The sequence below is a fragment of the Schistocerca nitens genome, chromosome 6 (assembly GCF_023898315.1).
Source record: "Schistocerca nitens isolate TAMUIC-IGC-003100 chromosome 6, iqSchNite1.1, whole genome shotgun sequence".
In the NCBI taxonomy this organism is placed as follows: domain Eukaryota; kingdom Metazoa; phylum Arthropoda; class Insecta; order Orthoptera; family Acrididae; genus Schistocerca; species Schistocerca nitens.
Genome location: NC_064619.1, coordinates 459,048,645 through 459,061,775, shown reverse-complemented (window position 1 = coordinate 459,061,775; position 13,131 = coordinate 459,048,645).

The window sequence follows — 13,131 nt, the reverse complement described above, 5'->3', positions numbered from 1 at the left end:
ACGCGAACACGCGCGACTACCCACACGCACACACACATACACATACACACACATAATTACAAAAATTATTTTTAATACCATTTCGATACCTGGTGATAAAAGTGACTGCGTTTCACTAGTTTACCAACTAAGAAACTTATTACGTCCAGCAGTACTGTCCAACCGCCACGTCACACTCAACAGATAGGCTTCACTGGCTGCAAATATGGAGGGATCTGTTGTGTCGATTCCCTAAGGTCTCGACACAATGAGTGGCTAGGTGCACGCGAAACTAACGCAGACGGGCGTAAATTCTGAAACAGGAGACTGGATGAAAACTATAAAGAAAAGAAGAGAGATTTTAATATACTTAACTTTAATGTAGTCTTGTTCTTGTTGAAATACATCTCTTGCATAGTAGTAAGCAATTAGCAATGATACACATGGCGCCTTGCTAGGTAGTAGCGATGGACTAGCTGAAGGCTATTTAATCTGTCTCTCGGCAAATGAGAGGAATACTTGGTAGGTCTAGTCGCAAGCTATGTCGTCCGTACAACTGGGGCGAGGTCAAGTCCGTGTCTTGTGACCTGCCATGTGGTGGCGCTAGGATTGCGAGTACACAGTGGCGACACGCGGGTCCGACATGTACTACAGGACCGCAGCCGATTTAAGTTACCACCTAGCAAGTGTGGTGTCTAGCAGTGACACCACAGGATCGTTGACAGTTTTCGTGACTGTATCTTAAGTGCAGCCACAGATGAACGTCACTGGCGAATGGATGGATTTTTTCATCACATTAGCGAAATGAAATTTGCTAGTCTCTCAGCAAGACACTAATGTCTTCAACCTCGTCTCCAGAGAAACACAAAATTTTTAAAGTTTAACGTATGTCGACTTCAAGCAAAGTAAATGGCCGGTCTCCCCTTAAACTCACTTCTGCCTTCTGATCAAAAGATAACGTGCACGGAAATCTATTCCAACAGTCGTGTGTCTTTCTCACCTGCGGGATAATGGAACGTTGTCTCTATGGGTTAGTTGCCCACAGGCCTCCTAAACTGCATGATATGCATGCTCTTTTCCCCACATCCCATAGGCTCCTGCTTGTCTCCTTCATGTTACTAACATAATGTATCCCCACTTCTGGTATTAAGTTTATAGTCTAACCGAAACCTGATTAAATGGTTGCAACTACTTTACTGACAGTCTTTAAAATAAACATTGACCAACCGGCAAGTTGTGTCTTGCATTACTTAATAATGCCTGGACTATGATGCTGATACGGAGGTGCTTGAGAGTGGAAAAGACCCTAATTAATTATAGAGAATTTTGCTGAAATGTTTTGTAAGAGCAGAGCTTCATATCATATGCGTCCAAGACAAGTGACTGGCTGAATCAACATTGCAAACCATCAGGCCCCTCCACGAATTACCTGCTAACTGGGATTAATACCAGATGACCAAAGCAAATGTATTCCTGAATTTCACACTTAAAAGCCTAATGTTGTTTTCGGAGGAGTCAGAGAATAGAGAAACTGGAATTGTCAGTAAAAATTGTCATAATACCACTTACATTCCTTTCAAGAGAAAGAACTCACCAGTACAGAGAATTAAAAGGTCATGGCGACGCTGTACCTTGCATAATTACTCTGAGGCCCTCTGTCGTTCCAGCTTAACAGTTCGGCCATAGCATAATGGTAGCTATTACAGCCAAACAATGTATACTCACTATCGCTATCTATAGGCCCGTAGGTTCTTAATAAATGTAACACATCATAAAACCTGTACATATTAAGAAGTAGTGCTATATCTGAATTATAGATGTGCTCTGATAAGTTCTTTTCCAACAGGAGCGTCAGTTTACACTTGACGTATCCTTTGTCGAGCTGCTGCAGAAACGGCTGCAGGAAGAAGAAGAAATCCGTGTTGCTCCGGTGAGTGTAAATTAGTTCAGTGTGGGGAACAATCTGTTCAAAACAACACTCTCTTACGAACGTGATAGTAGTAAGTGACCTGCTTCGGGTGTTTTGTCGAGTTGTTTGGATTTGTGCACAATGTTTCGATGACCGTGACTGGGGTGCAGCTAGCTCTGCCGTTATGTGCACACGATCCCTGGACTCCACCTAGCCGGCCGAAGTAGCCGTGCGGTTAAAGGCGGTGCAGTCTGGAACCGCAACACCGCTACGGTCGCAGGTTCGAATCCTGCCTCGGGCATGGATGTTTGTGATGTCCTTAGGTTAGTTAGGTTTAACTAGTTCTAGGGGACTAATGACCTCAGCAGTTGAGTCCCATAGTGCTCAGAGCCATTTGAACCATTCGACTCCACCTAGTCAGTAAATGCATTACGACCTGAAGCTCGGCATAATTCCCAGAAGTACTTCAATAACCAATCGCACAAACAATACGCTTGCACATCACGGGACATTAGTATTTGTTTAGTATTATTAGCTGGTCAGACATGGACTGAGTAGGTATGTTACTTGAATATTAAAATCGATCACTGTAAAATAACATCAATAAATGCAGGTAGCAAAATAATTGATAAATGTAGCACTTCGTAAAACTCGGCCATGTTAGAATCTAGCACATGTTCTGTATAACTCCACATGTTGGATATCAGAAAACTAATAAGTTCTTTTCCAACAGGAGCGTCAGTTTACGCTTGACGCGTTTTTTGAGGAGCTACTGCAGAGACGTCTGCAGTGAGAAGAGGAAATCTACATTGCTACGGTGAGTGAAACTTCGATCTGTAGATTTTAGTTTCTAAGTGTATTTCTGGTTCCTTGGCCACATCGTAACACCCTTTAGAAATGTAATATGCGTTTGCGTTATTTTTCCGACTCTGCAATTGTACTTTTTTAATGTCACTGAAATGCTGAGAGCTTAGGTACATAGACGAGCCTAAAAAATGCAGATTCTGTGGTCGAATCGTAAATTTTGTTCTACTGAGCTGTGGGTGGCTTATCACAGTGTTTGCAATACTGTTCTTCTATAACAGTTTTGAATTGTGAGCGGATACGCAGCCTATTTCAACAGTGTATTATTTCGCCCTACTATTGCTAGGTTCTAAGTAAACTTAAGAATGAACGCTACAATATGCTTGCTACCCTTTCACAGTATGTAGGAAGTATCAGAAAACATTCTTGTCTCCTACCACCCATAAAAGTGTTATCAAGTTTTCGGTATAGTTTCACCTTGATCATCATACGCTGGTCTTTTGGTTCTGTACTATTATACTGCATCAAGGTTTACTTTTCTGTCATATAATTATTCATGACGCTCTCGGAGTTTCAATTAAACATTTTGGGAACTTGTTGTGATAGCCACCTGCCATCACGATAAAATGAGCAAAAGGAACTGAACACGATAGGGGCAAGCAGTCATTGCTAGTAGTTCTCACATTTTAATTCTTATTCATAATACTTAGAAATCTTTAGTTGATGAGTAGAGGAGACAGAAACATCCCTTCACTATACCCATATGTGGGATGCAAAATAAATTTATAAAATATGTTGTCATTGCACTCTTTTACTACACATGTGCCAATAGCTATAAATTAGTAACTCCATTTCGTGTCTGTTTTACAGCCTCAACATTATTGGTACAGAAATCGACTGTATATTACCCTCGGCTCCTACGATAACTTTGCAGTTGTCTTTACATTTATCTTCCCACCATAATGTTATCACGTCATTAATTCTGAAATTTAAATTTGTCTACAGGTCACTCCAGTGGCCTCCCAACCAACCACAGAGGCTCAACAGTTCACACCATGGAGCTCTTCATAGCCATCAAACCTTATGCTGCCTGTTGTGGGCGCCACCGTCAACTCGGCGCCTGGAGAAGTGTCACTCCAGTGGCCTCCCCGCCAACTCACGGAGGCTCAACACTACACACCATGCAGCTCTTCATAGCCACCAAACCTCATGCAGGCTGCTGGGGGCGCCGTCGTCAACTTGGCGCGGAGAAGACCGTCTGGCTGCTAAAGTGTTCGACCGCAGTACCGTGGCCAATTCCACCTGAAACCAAAGTTTCCTATTCAATAAAACTTTGGATTAATGGGATAATATAATATCGTTATTTATTTTAGTTCTAGTTAGGTGGCATTATGGTAGCACATGGACCTCGCATTTGGACTGGCAGTGGTACAAGTCAATAATTCGTCCATCAACATCCAGGGCTTCAGTGGTTTCTCTAAGTAGATAAAGGAAACCGCAAGGATGGTTCCCTCGTAATTCGAATCGTAGGATTTTCTTCGTAATACGAGCTCTGTTTGTTATTACCTCTTCTTCGATGGACGTTAGGTACGAATAATTCTACATTTCTTTTTATTGAGTAAGAGATTCATTTGAGCAATATGTTTTTTTAAAGCTATTGTGATATTGGAGCACCAATACAAGCATTTAGAGCCCACAGAACTTTCCTTTCAAATCTTCGTAAATAAGTTCATCTGCAAATTCATTGAAACTAATGGTAACACTTAAGACAGTACTGTAATTAAAAGATCTCCACATCTAAGGATAACAAGATTTTGCATGTCATCTCGACGGTTACTTATTAACTCAGTGCGCCACAAGAAATAAAACCCCAAACTATGCAGAAACTAAACCATAATCAACATTTGACATCGTCAGTATACACAGTTATCGGCACTCGGTTGGTTTGTTTTCATTAATGTCCCCATACCCGTACCTGCAAAACTACATGGGTGCGAAATAGAAGATGCGTTGACACACTTAAACAACTCGTCATAAAAGTAGCATTTGCAACTAGGAAAAATAAGTTAAAGCACTCGTAGCGTAATCTAACTGATGCTGCATCTCATTGCATTCCATCGTGCGAACAATAAATGGTTAGCATAGTGATACAACTACAAACAAGTAAATGAAGCGTTTGTGATACGAACGCATAGCTCAGCCGTAGGACCTGTACACAATTCACAGAGCATGCGTGATCATTACCGCTTACAGCGGGGACGTCGCTTCTTATTACGTACCCGTTCCCCTGTGATTTCTAATACTTTTCTCTCTCTTTGAGCACTGTAGTAGTGTCAGAGAAGAAAATTCTGTAGCAGGAGACTGATTTTTACTTTTTCTTTCCGTTTCCCCGAATGTATTGAGTTGGTGCACGACTCACGGAAAATCACATGTGGTTGAGAAAAGAATGTGCAATCGATCTGCGCAAGCTCAGTGAATAAGTGGAACTGCACGTTCGATATTTTAACATTGACCAACATAGCTTGTCCCATATTTTAATTAAAATACATTGATCAACCTACTTCATTCCATGACACAAAAGAAAAAAAAGAAAAGGAAAACATTGATCCACACAGTTTCTCCCATGACTTAATTAAAAAAAACATTGATACACTTGCTGAGTGTGCTCACACAGATCAGATGCGTAGCAATAGAAAGCATAGGAATATTTCACTTCATTTTCTTATATATCATGAGTTGTGACGCTGTCCTTGGTTTGCAGATAATGGAACAGTTTAAATAGCTACTACTTAAACAAGGAGCAAATAAATCTATAACACCGTTTTACGGCAAAGTTTCGCCCTTTCTTCCGAAAGTATAACTTCGAAACACGTTGTCTGCCTGCTGGTCTCTCATTGGCTGTGCAACATGAACAGCTGACACACCTTCTTTTGCTCCCATAGTATATCACGGTAAGCACTGACAACCATCCTGCACGAATCACGGCACTGGCCCTATTCTAGAGTTTTCCTGCAACTTCAGTTGACGACTATAACTTAATTTAAAAACCAGTCACCAATACAAGTAGCAGAAAGCGATACCAATACAGCAAGCCAAAAATCGATGTCAATACATATGGCCAAAATTCGCTAAAATTCACGGAACGCGGTAACAAGAACAACATTTGGGATTACCGCACTTTCCGATTCCTCACGTCTACTTTGATCCATGACGTTTTATCGGGGATATAAAGCGAACTTTATTTATTATGACCACCACAGATTTAATAACAGGCCTCTGGCATACTTCAAGATTACTGCCACAAGATAGACAAGTATGGTAGCAAACGAACATAAGGAAGATGCGAAATATTTCAGTCTCTTAATGAAATGAAACTAATGAGACAATCACGAGAATTAGGGAGTTATGAGCGGGGACAAACTAAAAATACTGCAGTAAGACTAACGTCACTCCAAGAGAGTCTCATAATCGAAAAATAACTCTCGCGTGTTCCTCCAGAATAAACCCAATCAAAAAGTATAAGAAACGCACAACTGGAATAGAATATATTGCTAGACCTATGTCGCACAAACGAAGATAGTGATACAAGCCCTGCGTCCCTCCCTCACCCCACGCCATAGAAGAAAATCTATTATGATCAGTAAAGTAAATTTCAGCTGACATTCATAGCTGGAACGAAGACAGTGATGTAGACAGTCCCCCACCAACAAAGCTAATAAGGATAACAAATTTCACTATATCTATACAGCGACAATGAAGACATCCCCTTAATGCAATATCCTTACCATAAAAAAGCTACAATCTCACACTAAACAAAAAAGATAAAAAAAACGGTCTTACCAATCACAGTTCAGTACTGCTCTGCATTCACTTGATATTAGTATGTTTGCTTCTGAATGTCCTGCGTCGTATTTTGATGTTCCCGACACGTTCTAAACATTATTTAAGTAATGACAAATGTTACGTTATGGCTTAAACCATTGTAACCCTTACCCGTGAAGATGGTCGATGACTGAAACCAGTCGAGATATATGGGTTTAAAATAAAGCAGCTGATGGCCAAACATTTTATACATTACTTGGCGGCCGTTGATGGTCAACTCCAAAAATGTTTAACCAACGTGGCCCCAAAACACACACACTCACAAACACACACACAAACCATACTGCAAACAACAAATGTTTTAAACACAACTCCAAGGCAAAACTCCACACAAACAAACATTTTTCTCTCTAGAAAACCAAAATGTGAACTAAATGCAATAGTTCGAAAACCAAAAACAATTAGATAACCAATAACTACTAAAGACTCGTTCTCATTCAACTGCACATTTACTGGAAACCGAATCACAAACCTAAACTTCCACCCCAAAGACTCAGCACCCGCCTACGACATATCTCTTTCATAAACTATCCATTTCAAATATGCCGCGTCTCCACGACGTCACATTCGAAAAAAAAATTTAAGAATCAAGATTATAATTATGATCACTATTTGTTTCTCTCGTAACAATCTAAGCTGTGTTAAAAACATAATCATAAACCGTTTCTCTCCCAACAATTTAAGACCTGCCCTTCGTTTCATGCCTAACCTCATCCTGGGAACTTGTGCCACATACGGAAAGATACAGCCACACGTTTGGGGATTGGCGCGTGGTCTGATTCAACCAATCTGCTTTGAACCATGACTTCCTCTTTAGAATAAACAGCATATGCAGTTTACACCACTCACTAAGGCCAAACGACTCACATGCTTCGTATCCTAAACTGAAGACGTCACACAGAACGTCACTGTTCCAAGTAATGGACGAAACGCGATATCGAAAACTTGGCTTCACCAACACAGCGCAATTTAAAACATAAAAATCACTTAGAGTGGAGTTGTACGCCCTAATCTGGACCTAGAAAAGGTGAATTACTTTATTCTATCGCTCTTTACCGTCTTATCGGCTTTCCAACACAGATAAGTCTAGTACACCCCCATAGCTCACTTTCAGATATTAATATCACATTTCTTTGCACTTACGTTAAAATATCCATTTATTATTTAAAATTAAATTTCTGTAGACTTACGCATTTTGTAATCATCGAAGCATCACATTTTCTTATTTTAGTGGTAGAACGATAATGTTCATTAAATAAATTGAGAAAAATAAATGCCTACAGGATGTAATATTATTGGTATTTCCGTCCTATGAAAGCTTTGAGTACCCTTGGAAAGACATTTGTTTTGTATAATTTACATAACTGTAAAGATGCGCATCTAGCGCGGACGCTAATACATCGATTGCGCGGTCAAAGAAACATTTTAACAGAAGCTGAACTGTCGTTCCGCTTCGATCTAAATAAAAGATGACAGTAAAAAAAAAAACTTTTGTAGATCTTCAGATTTTTTTTAAGGTACTTCTGCTTGTGATGTGAAAACGTAAACGAGGTCGACTTTAAGCTAACAAAGTGAGCGGTCTTGCCAGCGTGCAGACAACATTATTAATTAATAACATTCAAGTAATTTATGTTGGAAACTGTAACTCGGCAAGCTATTGTTATCAGAGGTGTTGAACAGTGCAAGAATTGTCTTTAACGAAGGAGAAAAGTGACTGTAATTTGTGACAAAAACGCGAACATAGGAGCTAGTACAGGACAGGCTGAAATCTGATCGCATCATGGAGTTAGATAATTACTTATGTAAGTTATTCTGTCTATAAAGTAGCTCTAATTGCTTGTGAGAATTATTAGAATACATTTAGTGATTACCAGATTTCTTATTCAATTTTTTTTCTTTATACTTTTTTATCCTCCATGCCATATTATTTTTATAAATGTCAAACAGCCTTTACTACAGCAGAGAATACTGCGGCATCCTGGTCGTAGACAGAAGGCCGCTCCTTGTCTTCTATACAACTCATAGCTGCCCCATTTATTAATGATTACATTTGTAAATGCAATTTTTTTTTACTATTCATTGTTAAAGGTCCCTTAGGTAATTATAAAATTCATACTGATTACGTAAAGGAATCCGGGTTGTTCTTTTCCAAATAATAGAAGTCTTTGCGTAATCAAAAACTAGCCTCCTTCTGACAACGATCAGGAGCCGACCAGAAGACGGACGTCTTCCACCGCTTTCGTGTCTCCTGTGGCAAAGCTGTGCCAAACTGGGAACACGACATTCTAGTATGAAACACAGATTTAAATTGAAATAATTAAGATATATTTAATAGTAATAATTTTTTATCATACTAGATGTGGCGCCCGAACAGGGACCTGATAAAAAATTTTTAATCTGTTCTGTTATTGTTTCATGACATCATCCGGTGGACATCGGGAAGCCGTAAAAGAAGTACTGAACGAAACCGTGGAAGTATTAAAAAAAAATTTTCAAAAAATAACAGCAGTGCGCAAAACGACTGATGTAAGTATGGTTTTCATTACGCATAGAATCTCGCGTCTTGTATTAAAAAAAAAAAAAAAACTGATTTCCGGAATTTCTTTCCTTACTGCTTCATTTGATCCTATCGCTATTATTTCCTTGCAGAGTTGCTTATTTACGTAGTTAGAATTCATTTCTGATCATCTCTTCATGCAAAGTTTATTTGTTAGCATTATGAGCATTGAAAGGTGACTACACTGAGCCACAGCGCCAGAGATCGCGCTACAGAGCATTGTTCCGCCGCCTCCACTGGCAGTGATTATTGAGAACTCGTAGTGGGCAGTGCTTTGGGAGAACTCGTGGTAGTCAGTGCTGAGATGTCGTAGTGAGGAGTGTTTGTTGAGATGAGCTAGTAGGCAGTGCTTGCCGAGATGTGATACTGAAAAGTTCTTGTTGAGATGTGATAGTAGCGAGTCGGTGTGGAGAGATTGTAATGTCTAGAGTGCTTTTCATCAATATAAATTAAGGTAACAAACTATTTTTCTTTTCTTTCTGATTATTTCAATGTCCTGAATAATGCGTCATTACAGGTTCAGTCAACAAAGCATCTGGCTTGTGTTCTTGTATTAGAGTGTAATTCTGGTTTCCTTGAGTAATTATGGTATTTCTATTTTCTTTAATTAATTCAGTATAAATGATATTTAAAATTTCTTGTGTTGTTGAAGAAGAACCGTGCCAGATGCGTACGTTGAGTCATACTTCCACACACAGAACAGTTACACTTGTGCTTTGGTTTCGTAGGTTTTATAGTTGCTGGGGACTTAATTAATTAATTGTGTTAATGAAAATTTCCATTTCATTCTTTGTTGTTGTTCTTTGCAGTCAGATAGCGTAATAATACTAGTCAGGGCCAACCGTTTACGAGACATAGCGTAATCGGACATACAGCTACTGAAGCAAAAAATTAAAAATTATTTTCATTTTATTTTAACTAAGCCCCCATGCACGTGGCGACCGCTGCTTCGGATCGTCCCTTGGAATCTTCTGATTGTAAAAATAGTAGACAGTAGTATTGTTGTAGTAATTTGTAGTTTAGCAATTGTAGTCTATTTTGCATGTGTAGATTTGGTAATTGTCATTCTTCTAATGGTATTTTTTTTTTTTTTGCAAAATTTCATTTCTGTTGTCTTGTCTATGGGTTTGACAATTAGTGCAATTATTTCAATTGTTCGATTAATCGTGTTTGAGGGAAACATTTCGTGTGAATGGTATTGTCGGAGATAAAGTGTCATTGTGTGTAATTTCATATAGTGACGAGTTTTGTATGTTTTGTAAATGATTACGCGGTCGATGAAAAAGGCAAAAATGATGGATAGTGCGAATGACGAAATTGTTGACATGGCGAACTCGCCAACACAGGACAACAGTATGATGAATAATGGAGTGGAAAACAATTTAATAAGTCGGGAAAATAGTCCGGAACCATTTCAAAATTTTTCTCAATCAGGAAATTCACAGAATACGAGATTAACGATAGAAGAGTCTGAAATAGTATCGAACACAGATAGCTTTACAGCTATGACGAAGGAAACTGGTTTTGAGGGAAATGTTAGGGGCGAAAGGAGTTTCGAATCAGTTACTATGGAGCAGTTGATGAGTGCTATATTAAAAATGGAAACACGGTTTGGATCTGAATTAAAAACACAGATGGGAACAATGGAAACACGGTTAGACTCACGAATAGGGACATGTTTCAAAAACATGAAAGATGGATTAAAGAAAGAAATCAGAGAAGAAGTACAACCGATTTTGAATGCTCACAATAATAGATTAATTGCAGTAGAGGTTAGACAAAGGGAACAGGATAGAGAACAGGAGGAAAGAGATCGCGTGATAGTACAAAAATTTTCAGAGTTAAATTTACAACGTGCACATGATAAGGAAGAAATATTTGAGAGAATCGAGGAATCCGTACCAAATGACAGAATAAATAATCTAACACAACAATATGAACAGTTAACTACCAAATGTGTCAATACTGAAACCCGAGTCGCGACACTTACGGAAGACGTAAGTAAACAGAAAGAAAAAATAGGTGACTTATCGGAAAGAGTTGAGGAGATTTCAGATAAATTGACAAGTCTTAGTTTAAATGGGGATAGAGATTCAGATGATACAGCTCCATTACCATTTGCAGAAACCGAAGAGTACCAGAACATAAGTAAGCATGTTGAAAATCAGGGAAAATTTAATGAACGCGTTAAAAGGGAAGTTGAGGCATTACGAAAGCAAGTCAAACAAATTGAAGGCGAAATCGTAGGAAAGGACAGCAAAAGAAATTTGGAATCACAGTTAGCGGAGGGGTTTGAAGAAAATAATTTGTTTCATTTACGGGATGCAACAAGGGAGCGCCAGGCGCGCGAACTTGACAATAATCAACATTGGGACTGGGACAGACGCGGTAGGTCTTTGTCGCCACGAGGCGAAAACTTTGACTATAAACACTTTTTGACTGTTCGGAAATTTAAGATCATCCGCAATTCTAAGAATGACATACATCCATGTGCATGGTTAGATCAATTTATGTATGCACTCCCACCAAATTGGCCACTAAGTCACAAACTGAAATTTATGTGCAGCTATTAAAGTCCTCAGGGGATTCACTATACTAAGTGAATATGTGCCGTAGCGTTCACAGGGCCCCGAGCTGTAGTGGTGCTATTTCCGTTTTAGTTTTCTGCACCGCTGCCTACTCTTTCACTATTCTTTGCATCTATAAAAACAACTGTTCTACTATCCATCTATCTAGACAGTAGGTAAAAAATAACCGGATTTGACTGTTTTACCCAAAAGTGACTTTGGAAATTACCGTTTGGACTTACTATATTTTCTGCAGCATTCATTCGTAGTTTAAACGAAATCTTACCTGTTTATCTTCGTGACAATATTACTTCATATGTTGACGACATTCTTATTGCTAAACGTTCTTGGAGTGAGCATAACAAAATTTTGGATTCATTATTACGTATTTTTGCAAGAGCTAGCATGACAGTGAACTTGGAAAAATCTGAATTTGGTCGTTCTCAGGTGAAATTTCTCGGTCACATTATTTCTACAGAAGGTATTCTTCCTGATCCAGAGAAACTTGACGCTATTCGTAATTATGCTGTTCCTTCCACAAAACGTGCTGTTCGTAGTTTCCTTGGTGTCTGTAATTTTCTTAGACGATTTGTTAGATTGGATGATTTGGCCACACCTCGTTTACACATTTCAGTTATGCGCACTTTGGTCCCAGAAAATGCTTTCATAAATTACGAGAAAATTGCTACTTCAATAATATGGAAAAACGTATTCGATCTGTTCTTGCCAAATGCAAATTATGTCAAAAGGCTAAGCCGCCAACAATTTCTCACAGAGCACCGTTGTTTCCTATCGTTCCAGCGAAATTAAAGGAGATGGCTGCAGTTGATTTGTTTGGTCCAGTGTTTCGATCTACTAATGGTTTTGCGTACATTTTTGTAGCAGTGGAATTGACATCAAAATATGTGTGTTTTACACCGTTACGCAAAGCAACAGCTCGTTCAGTATCTAATGCTTTCATCAAACATTTTCTTAAAGAAGTGGGTCATGTTGATAAGGTTATATCAGATAATGGATCACAGTTTCGCTCAAAAATTTGGCTTCGTACTATACGGCGTCGTAAAATTAAACCAATCTTCATTTCACTTTTTCACCCTCAATCTAACGCTTCAGAAAGATGGATGAAGGAAATCAATAAATTGTGCCGTCTTTATTGTCATCAGAATCACAGAACTTGGGATCAGTATCTTCATATTTTTCAAAACATTCTGAATGAACTTCCTAATGACTCAACTTCTTTACCGCCTCTATTGATATTAAAAAATAAAGTACCAACAAATCACATTTCTGAAATCGTTCCATTTCCGCCTTCACGGAAACTGCGGCATTCTGAAGTTGTCAACCTGGCTCTACAAAATATTGCATCTGCGGCTGCTAGAAGAGAGAAATCAGCTAAACGTCCTGGTCGTTTAAAAATCTTGTCAGTTGGTCAG